At 43.6% G+C, this 12,997-nt stretch overlaps 1 protein-coding gene across 4 annotated transcripts in view; it reads right to left on the bottom strand.

Annotated features, from left to right (window-relative positions):
* LOC106612116 (PH and SEC7 domain-containing protein 2) overlaps positions 1–10,261 on the bottom strand; it is a 60,660-nt gene extending 50,399 nt beyond the window's left edge. For 3 of the 4 annotated variants that reach the window (XR_001330232.2, XR_001330233.2, XM_045724118.1), the window contains exon 1: positions 9,918–10,261. The gene's annotated coding sequence lies outside the window, so the exon portion shown is untranslated. The remainder of the gene's footprint in view (positions 1–9,917) is intronic. The other variant, XM_045724117.1, reaches the window with a different exon arrangement.
* Between the last annotated feature and the right edge of the window lie 2,736 nt (positions 10,262–12,997).

Genomic DNA, 12,997 nt, shown 5'->3' with positions numbered 1-12,997 from the left:
TTCACCTCGTGGAGTTGCAATGATCATGAGAACTGTGAGGAGTCAGCCCAGAACTACACGGGAGGATCTTGTCAATGATCTCAAGGCAGCTGGGACCATAGTCACCAAGAAAACAATTGGTAACACACTACGCAGTGAAGGACTGAAATCCTGCAGCGCCCGCAAGGTCCCCCTGCTCAAGAAAGCACATATACATGCCCGTCTGAAGTTTGCCAATGAACATCTGAATGATTCAGAGGACAACTGGGTGAAAGTGTTGTGGTCAGATGAGACAAAAATGGAGCTCTTTGTCATCAACTCAAATCGCTGTGTTTGGAGGAGGAGGATTGCTGCCTATGACCCCAAGAACACCATCCCCACCGTCAAACACGGAGGTGGAAACATTATGCTTTGGGGGTGTTTTTCTGCTAAGGGGACAGGACAACTTCACCGCATCAAAGGGACGATGGACGGGGCCATGTACCGTCAAATCTTGGGTGAGAACCTCCTTCCCTCAGCCAGGGCATTGAAAGTGGGTCGTGGATGGGTATTCCAGCATGACATTGACCCAAAACACACGGCCAAGGCAACAAAGGAGTGGCTCAAGAAGAAGCACATTAAGGTCCTGGAGTGGCCTAGCCAATCTCCAGACCTTAATCCCATAGAAAATCTGTGGAGGGAGCTGAAGGTTCGAGTTGCCAAACGTCAGCCTCAAAACCTTAATGACTTGGAGAAGATCTGCAAAGAGGAGTGGGACAAAATCCCTCCTGAGATGTGTGCAAACCTGGTGGCCAACTACAAGAAACGTCTGACCTCTGTGATTGCCAACAAGGGTTTTGCCACCAAGTACTAAGTCATGTTTTGCAGAGGGGTCAAATACTAATTTCCCTCGTTAAAATGCAAATCATTTAAAAACATTTTTGACATGCGTTTTTCTGGATTTTTTGTTGTTATTCTGTCTCTCATTGTTCAAATAAACCTACCATTAAAATTATAGACTGATCATTTCTTTGTCAGTGGGCAAACGTACAAAATCAGCAGGGGATCAAATACTTTTTTCCCTCACTGTATCTACAGGCAGCATGTTCTATCTACAGGCAGCATGATGTAAGTTCAGGCAGTAAGTTTTATATACAGGCACCATGTTAAATCTACAGGCAGCATGTTATAACTACAGGCGTCATGCTATACCTACAGGCAACATGTTATATCTACAGGCAGCATGTTGTATCTACAGGCAGCATGTTGTATTTACAGGCAGCATGTTGTATCTACAGGCAGCATGTTGTATCTACAGGCAGCATGTTGTATCTACAGGCAGCATATTTACACCTAAAGGCAGGATGTTGTATATACAGGCAACATGTTGTAGCAAAATGATGTATCTAAAGGCAGCATGTTGTATCTAAAGGCAGCATGTTGTATCTACAGGCAGCATGTTGTATCTACAGGCAGCATGTTGTATCTACAGGCAGCATGTTGTATTGACAGGCAACATGTTAATACTACAGGCAGCATGTTATACCTACAGGCAACATGTTATAACTACAGGCAGCATGTTGTATATACAGGCAGCATGTTGTATCTACAGGCAGCATATTACACCAAAAGGCAGGATGTTGTATATACAGGCAACATGTTGTAGCAAAATGATGTATCTACAGGCAGCATGTTGTATCTAAAGGCATCATGTTGTATCTACAGGCATCATGTTGTATCTACAGGCAGCATGTTGTATCTAAAGGCATCATGTTGTATCTACAGGCAGCATGTTGTATCTACAGGCAGAAAGTTGTACCTACAGGCAGAAAGTTGTACCTACAGGCAGCATGCTGTATCTACAGGCAGCATGTTGTATCTACAGGCAGCATTTTGTATCTACAGGCAGCATGTTTTATCTAGAGGCAGCATGTTGTATCTACAGGAAGCATTTTGTATTTTCAGGCAGCATGTTGTATCTACAGGCAGATAATTGTAGCAGCATGTGTTATCTATAGGCAGCATAGCGTATCTACAGGCAGCATGTAGTATCCACAGGCAGCATGTTTTATCTACAGGCAGCGTGTTGTATCTACAGGCAGCATCTTGTATCATCAGGCAGAATGTTGTAAAAACAGGCAGCATGTTGTATCTACAGGCAGCATGTTGTATCTACAGGCAGCATTTTGTATCTACAGACAGCATGTTGTATCTACACGCAGAATTTTGTAGCAGCATGTTGTATCTACAGGCAGCATGTTATATCTACAGGCAGCACGTTATATCTACAGGCAACATGTTGTATCTACAGGCAGCATGTGGTATCTACAGGCAGCATGTTGTATCTACAGGCAGCATGTTGTATCTACAGGCAGCATGTTGTATATACAGGCAGCATGTTGTATCTACACGCAGAATTTTGTAGCAGCATGTTGTATCTACAGGCAGCATGTTATATCTACAGGCAGCATGTTATATCTACAGGCAGCATGTTATATCTACAGGCAGCATGTTATATCTACAGGCAACATGTTGTATCTACAGGCAGCATGTGGTATCTACAGGCAGCATGTTGTATCTACAGGCAGCATGTTGTATCTACAGGCAGCATGTTGTATATACAGGCAGCATGTTGTATCTACACGCAGAATTTTGTAGCAGCATGTTGTATCTACAGGCAGCATGTTATATCTACAGGCAGCATGTTGTATCCAGGGGCTGAAATCGCGGGGGGGACGGGGGGGACACGACCCCCCATCCTGGGAAAAATATGATTTGTCCCCCCCAATATATCACTGAAACATAACTATGTAATTTAAATAATATTAATAATACGCAATGAAAGCAATTGTGCTGATTATAGACACTTAATAGGCGCGTTTTTAAGTTTCAAAAGATTGCGACCCCCCCACCCTTTTCCTCACAATGGTTTGATCCACTGGCAAGGTAACAGAGGGGTCGTAGCAACTGTCTGAAAGGCACTCAATGAACGTAACTGACGTGAGGTTAATCCAGTCAATCGCGCACACACACTAGCTGAATATGCAGAGCTAGTGCGCAAATATGAACTATTAAGCTAGCTAGTACCTATTCCATTTATGTGGCCTCGTCAAAGATGGAATCTTTGCTATCGACAATTTATTCCGAGATCAGCATGCAGATTATGTAAGTTAGTGCTTCAAAGTCCCTGTGATAAGGTTAGCGATAAACTGAAGTCCAAACTGAACAGAACTACACTCTCTTCTACCATTGTCTTAAATATATTTAATGGTCTCGTTGCAAAAGCTAAATTGTCGCAAGGGAACTTTTATTTATTTATTTTATTTAACCCGGGTAGCAAAGATTATAGCAAACACCACTGAAACTGAATTGGTGCTCGCTAGCTTAGCATATGTTGTGTAAATGGTAAACTCATACAGCTGTCAACTCTTGTCATTTTAATCCGTTTCACATTTGCTAGCTACCTTTTAGATCGAAGCCCAAATAGAATGATAAAAGATAAGATGATAGAAGCCCATCTCCTACTGTAAATAACCTGCACACACTGTGTGTGTGTAGCCAGCCAGCCAGGTAGAAAAATAGCAGAAAAATAAAAGACGGACATCAGAGTATTTTTCAGTACACCAAAACGCAAAGTAAGAACCCTAGTAGCCTAATATCTCAAAGACTAGTTGATAAAATGTTCATAAGAAAGAAATGAAATTCTAATGGAAATGTTTCACAATGATGTCATTAGGCAGAGCAGGCAACAGATGGCACACAGACAGCAGAGTTGGGGACAGATATGCAGGGACAGGGAGTCTCAGGTAAGTTTGTTGAGTCTTTGTTTGGCAACATTATGAAAGGTTCTCCATTTTTTTTACTTGTAAAATAGGAACATAATTGGAAAATGCCATGGATACCCCCACTCTCAACTTAAACTGGTGACTGAACTAAGATTTGTTAAAGGCAATGGTATTGCTGTTGTGAGTAGTTGTGTAGTTTTGGGTACCGGTAGTTAGGAGTACGGCAAACACCTTATTTCTTTGGTTCCTCAATATACATTTACTATATTACAATGTAGGCTATGTGTTACAGCACTACTTTTGGTGTCCCCCTCAGGAATTGCTCTTGAGAAAATTTCATGTAATTGTCCCCCCCAAAGTTGATATCAGATTTTCGCCCCTGGTTGTATCTACAGGCAGCCTGCTGTATCATCAGGCAGAATGTTCTATATACAGGCAGAATGTTGTAGCTAAATGTTGTATTTACAGGCAGCGTGTTGTATCTACAGGCAAAATATTGAAGCAGCATGTGTTATCTATAGGCAGCATGTTGTATCTACAGTTAGCATGTTGTATCTACATGCAGCAAGTTTTATCTACTGCAGCATGTTGTATCTACAGGCAGCATGTTGTATCTACAGGCAGAATATTGTAGCAGCATGTTTTATCTACAGGCTGCATGTTGTATCTACAGGCAGCATGTTGTATCTTCAGGCAGCATGTTGTATCTACAGGCAGCATGTTGTATCTACAGGTAGCATGTTGTAGCTACAGGCAGCATGTTGTAGCTACAGGCAGCATGTTGTATCTACAGGCAGCATGTTGTATCTACAGGCAGCATGTAATAACTACAGTCAGCATGTTATACCTGCAGGCAGAATGTTGTATCTACAGGCAGCATGTTGTATTCCCAGGCAGAATGTTGTATATACAGGCAGCATGTTGTAGCAAAATGATTTATCTACAGGCAGCATGTTGTATCTACAGGCAGCATGTTGTATCTACAGGCAGCATGTTGTATCTACAGGCAGCATGTTGAATCTACAGGCAGCATGTTGTATCTGCAGGCAGCATGTTGTATCTTCAGGCAGCATGTTGTATCTACAAGCAGCATGTTGTATCTACAGGCAGCATGTTGTATCCACAGGCAGCATGTTTCATCTACAGGCAGCATGTTGTATCTACAGCCAGAATGCTGTATCTACAGGCAGCATGTTGTATCTACAGGCAGCATGTTGTATCTACAGGCAGGATGTTGTATCTACAGGCAGCATGTTTTATCGACAGGCAGCGTGTTGTATCTACTGCAGCATGTTGTATCTACAGGCAGCATGTTGTATCTACAGGCAGCATGTTGTGTCTACAGGCAGCATGTTGTATCTACAGGCAGAATATTGTAGCAGCATGTTTTATCTACAGGCCGCATGTTGTATCTACAGGCAGCATGTTGTATCTTCAGGCAGCATGTTGTATCTACAGGCAGCATGTTGTATCTACAGGCAGCATATTGTATCTACAGGCAGCATGTTGTAGCTACAGGCAGCATGTTGTATCTACAGGCAGCATGTTGTATCTATAGGCAGCATGTTAAAACTACAGTCAGCATGTTATACCTGCAGGCAGAATGTTGTATCTACAGGCAGCATGTTGTATTCCCAGGCAGAATGTTGTATATACAGGCAGCATGTTGTAGCAAAATTATTTATCTACAGGCAGCATTTTGTATCTACAGGCAGCATGTTTTATCGACAGGCAGCGTGTTGTATCTACAGGCAGCATGTTGTGTCTACAGGCAGCATGTTGTATCTACAGGCATCATGTTGTATCTACAGGCAGCTTGTTGTATCTACAGGCAGAATATAGTAGCAGCATGTTGTGTCTACAGGCAGCATGTTGTGTCTACAGGCAGCATGTTGTGTCTACAGGCAGCATGTTGTATCTACAGGCAGCATGTTGTATCTACAGGCAGCATTTTATATCTACAAGCAGCATGTTGTATCTACAAGCAGCATGTTGTGTCTACAGGCAGCATGTTGTGTCTACAGGCAGCATGTTGTATCTACAAGCAGCATGTTGTATCTACAGACAGCATTTTATATCTACAAGCAGCATGTTTTATCGACAGGCAGCATGTTGTATCTACAAGCAGCATTTTGTATCTACAGGCAGCATGTTTTATCGACAGGCAGCGTGTTGTATCTACAGGCAGCATTTTGTATCTACAGGCAGCATGTTGTATCTACAGGCAGCATGTTGTATCTACAGGCAGCATGTTGTATATACAGGCAGCATGTTGTATCTACAGGCAGCATGTAACTACAGGCAGCATGTTATATCAACAGGCAGCATGTTGTAACTACAGGCAGCATGTTATATCTACAGGCAGCATGTTATATCTACAGGCAGAACGTTGTATGCACGCACTGTAGACATTATAGCCAGACATACAGTAGCCACACAAACACTCGCACACGCATACACACACGCGCACGCACACACACACACACACACACACACACACACACACACACACACACACACACACACACACACACACACACACACACACACACACACACACACACACACACACACACACACACACACACACACACACTTCAGTATACTGGCTACAGTTGCTGGCTCGGTGAGTGAGTCTTTCCCCAGCGCATGTCATTGTTCCTTAAGGCAGACGAATACAAATCACCCTAATAGCCACTCCATCCCAGTGAACCATGAAAATCTGCATCTCACCCTGATATGTCACTTCTATTGCATCAAGGTCAGACGTCGTGTTGCATTGTGTCATTATAGCTCTTTACAATGACTTCATCTAATTCATGCCATGGCATCAATCTTATTGTAACCCCGATTTTCTTTTTTTTTATTGGCTGCTAATTCACTTTTTTCCTAGAAAATAAATGGAAAGGGGAGGATGAGACTGGCGAGAGGGAGAGTGAGAGAGAGAGGAGAGAGTGTGGGAGAGAGAGAGAGGCAAGAGAGTGGGAGAGAGAGTGGGAAAGCATGTTAGGCAGCGTCTTGTGTCTGGGGACTGGCTGGTGCAGGGGTGTCTGCACTGGCGTAGCACACACTCCTGCATCTCCCGCAAGGCGGGGGGGCCCACAAGCTTTTGGGGGCCCCCAACCCCACCCCAGAGGTCGGCCTCCCAGATATAACATGAACAGCTCATGAGCTATGAAATGTTTAGAATTACAGGAAATTACTTTTAAAACTGCAAAATTTTCTCTCAGCCTCATGGCAAAATGTGTCGCAGCGAGTGGCGCAGCGGTCTAAGGCACTGCATCTCAGTGCTTGAGGCGTCACTACAGACACACTGGTTTGAATCCAGACTGCAACACAACCGGCCGTGATTGGGAGTCCCATAGGGCAGCGCACAATTGGCCCAGCGTTGTCCAGGTTTGGCCGGTGTAGGCCGTTATTGTAAATAAGAATTTGTTCTTAACTGACTTGCCTGGTTAAATAAAATGTAAAACATTTGTAGAACAGCAGAAAATTTGCTCAGAGATTCTTGAAAGATAACTTTATTTTTGTAGTTTCATTTATTTAATTTTGTTACGCTATTTTAGCTTAAAATGTACATTCAGGGCCTTCCGAGTGGCGCAGCGGTCTAAGGCACTGCATCGCAGTGAATGAGGCGTCCATACAGACCCGGGTTCGATCCCAGGCTGTGTCACAGCAGGTCGTGACCGGGAGACCCATGAGGCAGCACATAATTGGCCCAGCGTTGTCCGGATTAGGGGAGGGTTTGGCTGGCATTTCCTTGTCCCATCGCGCTTTAGCGATTCCTTGTGGCGGGCTGGGCACCTGCAAGCTGACTTAGGTTGCCAGCTAGACGGTGTTTCCTCTGACACATTGATGCAGCTGGCTTACGGGTTAAGCGAGCAGTGTGTCAAGAAGAAGTGTGGCTTGGCAGGGTCATGTTTCAGAGGACGCATGGCTCTTGACCTTCACCTCTCCCAAGTCTGTAGGGGAGTTGCAGCAATGGAACTACACTGAAACTACCAATAGAAAATTGGGGAATAAAAGGGGTAAAAGAAAAAATATAAAAAATACATTTAGATTTAGGGGAAGTTTATAAGGGAAAATATTTGTTTTGGGAATTTTCGAAATGCTCTCAATATTATTCATTTCCATGTCGGCTCTATAACTGGAAATGTCCTTGTCCAGAGCAAAGGATTCCAATTTAAAACTTTTTTTAAGAAGTGTTTAAAATTCTAAAAAGGGACAATAATGGATACTAACTGAACAATTATCTTATGTAGTTCCTTGCAATTGCATTCTGTGACTTTAAAGAATATTTATCTCAAAACTGTGATTCCTAAAAGATAGGAATTTTGGTTCAAATATGTTACATTCAATTAGGTTTTAGAGTCGTAAAGCAACTGAGGAAAAACAAAATTGCTACTGTGTATACCACTTGAAAGAAGAAATTCAATTTTTGTCAACTCCTTAAGACATCAACTCCGCCAGAGTGCTGAAATATCTGATAGAATGGTTATGGTTATGTTTTTATTGGGGACTTTCAAATGAATCATTTTCCATATTTTACAAATATTTGATTTGAAATTTTAGTTTTAGAAGCAAACATGTGTCTGTTTTTGAGTGTCTGTTGTCAACTCTGTCAGCAGCTTGTCAACTCCATCAATATTTTTTGGTCAATATTCCGAAAAAGTATTTTAATCACTATTCTACAACATATGCTTACACAATTGAAGTATTTGCTGTACTATACCTAAGGGATAATGTTTGCTTTTTAAATGTTATTTTATTTTCTGAATCTATAAAAGCATGCCAAAATGCTAAGGAAATGTTTGGAGATTTGCATTACATATTTGAATAATCTAATATTGGAATTGAACTATCAAGGCCTTTAAACACTTGTTGGACAATAATTGTAAAAATGAAATGCTTTTTTATGATTTTATGGTGTCTGATGAGTTGATATGAATTAAGTTAGTGGCATTTGTTCCTTTATATGGTTTGATAGCTGATACTTTGGTCTATCAAACTATATATTTTAAATGTTGTTAATATAAGACAATTATTTGTGGGAAAATGTTTTGATTGTCCCATCTTTCAAGAATCCCTGAGCTCTAAAACAGCTAAATGTTCTCTCAGCTTCATGGCTAAATGTGTAAAATAGCATGAGCTTAGCTATAATAGTCTTCCCCCCCCCCACCCCCCACCCCCACCCCACCCGTCTAACAGCGCTACGCCACTGGGTGTCTGGATGTCTGACGCCTCGATTGAAAGGCTGAATTAATTTGCGAGAAGAGAAGCACTTACAGAGGGTTAACAATTGGGCTGTAAATCAAAACGTTATTTAGCCGTGTATTCAAATGAGCCCAGGTTTTCAGGACAGGAGACTTGACGTCCCAAGAAGCATTATTACAATGGATTTAGACTTGATGGATAAATACTATAATTAAGATAATAGCGGCTCGTGGCTCAGGGGTGAGAGGACTGTTATCAGACACCTGTTCCGAACAACCAATCTTTAGTAGGAGTGTGGGACCCACAGCACTGGGCAATCCTGTAGCCTACATCTATCTTACCCACAAAATATGTGCCCTGGAATAGCTAAAAAAAATACAGAAACACAAGACAGGCTGCTCTGCACACACTCACACTCTTATTCACACAGACAGATCCCGCGCGCAGCCTAGATGCAGACATATTCTCCCAACCTCCTCGAGCAGTAACCATGACAACAGGATGGTTGGGAGACACTGCTCGCGTTAAATGAGACCGGTGCTTTTCTTTTTCTCTCCAAAATAGACCTTGGTAGCTTTTCAAGATCGGCCCACCTTTCTCCCTCTGCTCAGTTGAGGGAAGAAAACCCCATAAACAAAACCCCGTGGCCCACACACTGCATATTAACTCAATAGACAGAGAGAGTCCGAGACCCCCACCGGTAGACTAAAACGACAGTAAGAAACATGCATCCCCTTCCACTTTCCTCTATGCATTTTTGTCCTGGTACAAGGATAGGGATTTTGAAAAGAAAGCCTTTCAGATGTCCCATTTAATCTGATTCCAGATTATTAATCGGATGGCTATATAGGCTTTGGTTCTTTATCGAATTAAATCATTTGTGAACGCAAAATCTATCTACAGCCTAGCGATAATAACATTACATTCACAACAATATCAGGCATCCAGTATTGCACTCACCAACAAAATGCGTTGAATCAAAGGTAGCCTGAAAAGCCAGTTCTGCACTGCAGGTTTAGGTTGTATTCTCTCTCTGTCCATCCATCCACGCGGGGGAACATAGACCGTGGGTCTGTTTGGTTCTTCCCGACTGGTACCGTCTAATCTGCCCAGCAAGCGACTCCTCACAGCACGGACTCTGGCGGTACAGTAGGCAGTCTCGCCTCCACACACTGGCTCGGGCATGGGGGAGGTCCAGCCGGTGGGAAATGGGTAGACCGATTGCGCGTGGATGGGGGCGTCTGTGTAAACGAGCGGATGTGCAGTCGCGTCCCTCTCCTCCCCTGCTGCACGCGAGGAGCATCGATCTCCAGTCTCCAATCAGTGTTCTGAGGCGCGCTGGCAGAGTGGAACTGTCTGTCTCGGGCCTGTGTTATGATTCCAGTTACCACTAACTCAGGATGGAGAGGAGGTTTGGCTTACATATAGCCACATAAATACATACTCTTTTTAGTCATTTGGCTATAGTTTACATGGGGCAAAGGGCCTTTATCAATGTCTCTTTATCCCACTGTCTTTATTCCAGTGTCAGCATATCAACATAGATGACACATGCACTGTTATGTTATGTAAAACAGGATACATGGATATTTTGTATGGTTTTTGTAAAATATATATTTTGCAGGCAGTTGTTGTGTTACCAAAGGAAACAGGCTTGAAATGTCCCTTACAAAAATCAATGGATAGGGTTTATCTTTGAGTATAACAACAAGATATTTCTCTATCAAATACCATGTTACAGGAAGTATATTTTATCGCAAAAGTACAACCAGTATCCCCCATTGACCTAACTGCAGCATACATTGATGGGACTGCTTGTTCTCAGATGGATGTGTTAGGTAATACCTGTGACAGACAGGAGGGTTCAAAGTTCATGGGAAGGAACACTTTGGTAACAGTTTCACTGAGGAAAGTTTAGGTGCTTTTAGCTATGCTTTAGGTGGCTCTGGTACTTACATAATCTCTGCACCCAGAACCAAATCAGCTAAGGTTGTGGTGAGAGACCAGTCTACAAGAAAAGGGTGTTGTTTTCATTTTCCTGACAGGGAATAAACTTGTAGGAGAAGCACAACACAGGCAATGTATAGTCCTGTGTGGTTCAGTTAGTAAGATTGTGGCACTACCAACACCAAGGTTGTTGGTTCAATTCCCTTATGGATGACATATATTTTAAAAAATTATGTACTCACTGCACTGTAAGTCACTTGGGAGGAAAGCTTCTAAGTGGCCAAATATTATTATTTAGCACAATTTCTGGAAGATGAAAGCATTGTCAATCTATATTAAACTAGATAGGATGAATGATTTGGCTTGGATTACTTCAGTGGCTGACAACAAGAGGTTGAGTATTGATGGAGCCTGTGCTAATAATGCCCTTGACATAGGAGTAGAGGACATCCCACCCCTCCATCCATGCCATCCCTCTCTCTCTCTCTCTCTCTCGCTCTCCCTACCTCCCTTCCAAACACCTGCATCAGTGACGCCAAGTCAAAAAGCAGAACGAGGTTTTGTTCAGAAAGGCAAAGTTGTATGACATTCAAAGTTGTGTGACGTTCACCTGAACAATTAGCATTGTCCTTGCAACACCCTTTAACAAGTGTCTCACTTTAGTTCTATGGGTGCTTCTCAAGGGCATGTTCAAGAGCAGCAGACATTACTGTACTTTGCAGCATTCTGCAACCATACATTTCATTCTGCTCAAGTCTGTTTCCCTTTGTAAACGGTTCCAACCTGTGTGTTCATCCTGGATGTACAACGCATCAGTGATGCTGCCAACCTATACAGAACAACCTCACACCCATTAGACACCTCAGCCAAGGAGGAACACAGCAATCAATAACACATGAAAGACAGACTGGGGGAGGTGGAGAGGTGCATCAGAGAGAAAGACAGACTGGGGGAGGTGGAGAGGTGCATCAGAGAGAAAGACAGACTGGGGGAGGTGGAGAGGTGCATCAGAGAGAAAGACAGACTGGGGGAGGTGGAGAGGTGCATCAGAGAGAAAGACAGACTGGGGGAGGTGGAGAGGTGCATCAGAGAGAAAGACAGAAGACAAAGAGATAGAAAGAGGTAAAGAAAGGGACGTAGAGGGGTAGAGACAGTCCAGAATTAGAGAGGCATTCCAGATAGGGAAGGAGAGAGCATGAGGGAGAGTGAGAGACAGAGAGAGAGCGTGAGGGAGAGTGAGAGACAGAGAGAGAGCGTGAGGGAGAGTGAGAGACAGAGAGAGAGCGTGAGGGAGAGTGAGAGACAGAGAGAGAGCGTGAGGGAAAGTGAGAGAGAGAAAGAGAGTGAGAGACAGAGGGAGAGTGAAAGACAGAGGGAGAGTGAAAGACAGAGGGAGAGTGAAAGACAGAGGGAGAGCATGGGGGAGAGTGAGAGAGAGTGAGAGACAGAGAGAGAGCATGAGGGAGAGTGAGACTGAGAGAGAGTGAGAGACAGAGAGAGAGTGAGAGACAGAGGGAGAGGGAGAGACAGAGGGAGAGTGAGAGACAGAGAGAGTGAGAGACAGAGGGAGAGGGAGAGACAGAGGGAGAGTGAAAGACAGGGAGAGTGAAAGAGAGAGAGAGCGTGAGGGAGAGTGAGAGACAGAGAGAGAGAGTGTGAGGGAGAAAGAGCGGAAGGGGGTGGAGGAGAGAGAGGATATGACAAAGAGGGTCCACAGAGTACAGATGACCATGACAAGGCTGCCTGCAGTATAACGGGGGAAACCCCCCTTCACAGAACCACCGCTGCCCCAAATGGCACCCTATTCCCTACATAGTACACTACTTCTGGGGACCCATTGGGCTTTGGTCAAAAGTAGTGCACTATATAGAGAATAGGATGCCATTTGGGAAGTACCCACTGTCAATCCTGATTACTTATCCATTAGTGGACCATCTGCCCCTCCCCCTTAAAACCAACCCCCCTGTCCACCCCACCCCCATGCCTGTATCCCAGGGGATGGCGTGATGGAGTGATAGAGGAGAGGAGAAGAGAAGAGAGGTGTGTCCCCAAATGACAGCTGCAGAACTCTGATGGACTAGCCCTGTTGGGAA

Source organism: Salmo salar, chromosome ssa09, assembly GCF_905237065.1.
Source record: "Salmo salar chromosome ssa09, Ssal_v3.1, whole genome shotgun sequence".
Lineage (NCBI taxonomy): Eukaryota > Metazoa > Chordata > Actinopteri > Salmoniformes > Salmonidae > Salmo > Salmo salar.
The sequence above is the reverse complement of the archived record's forward strand: the minus strand, read 5'-3'. Positions and strand labels throughout refer to the sequence as shown.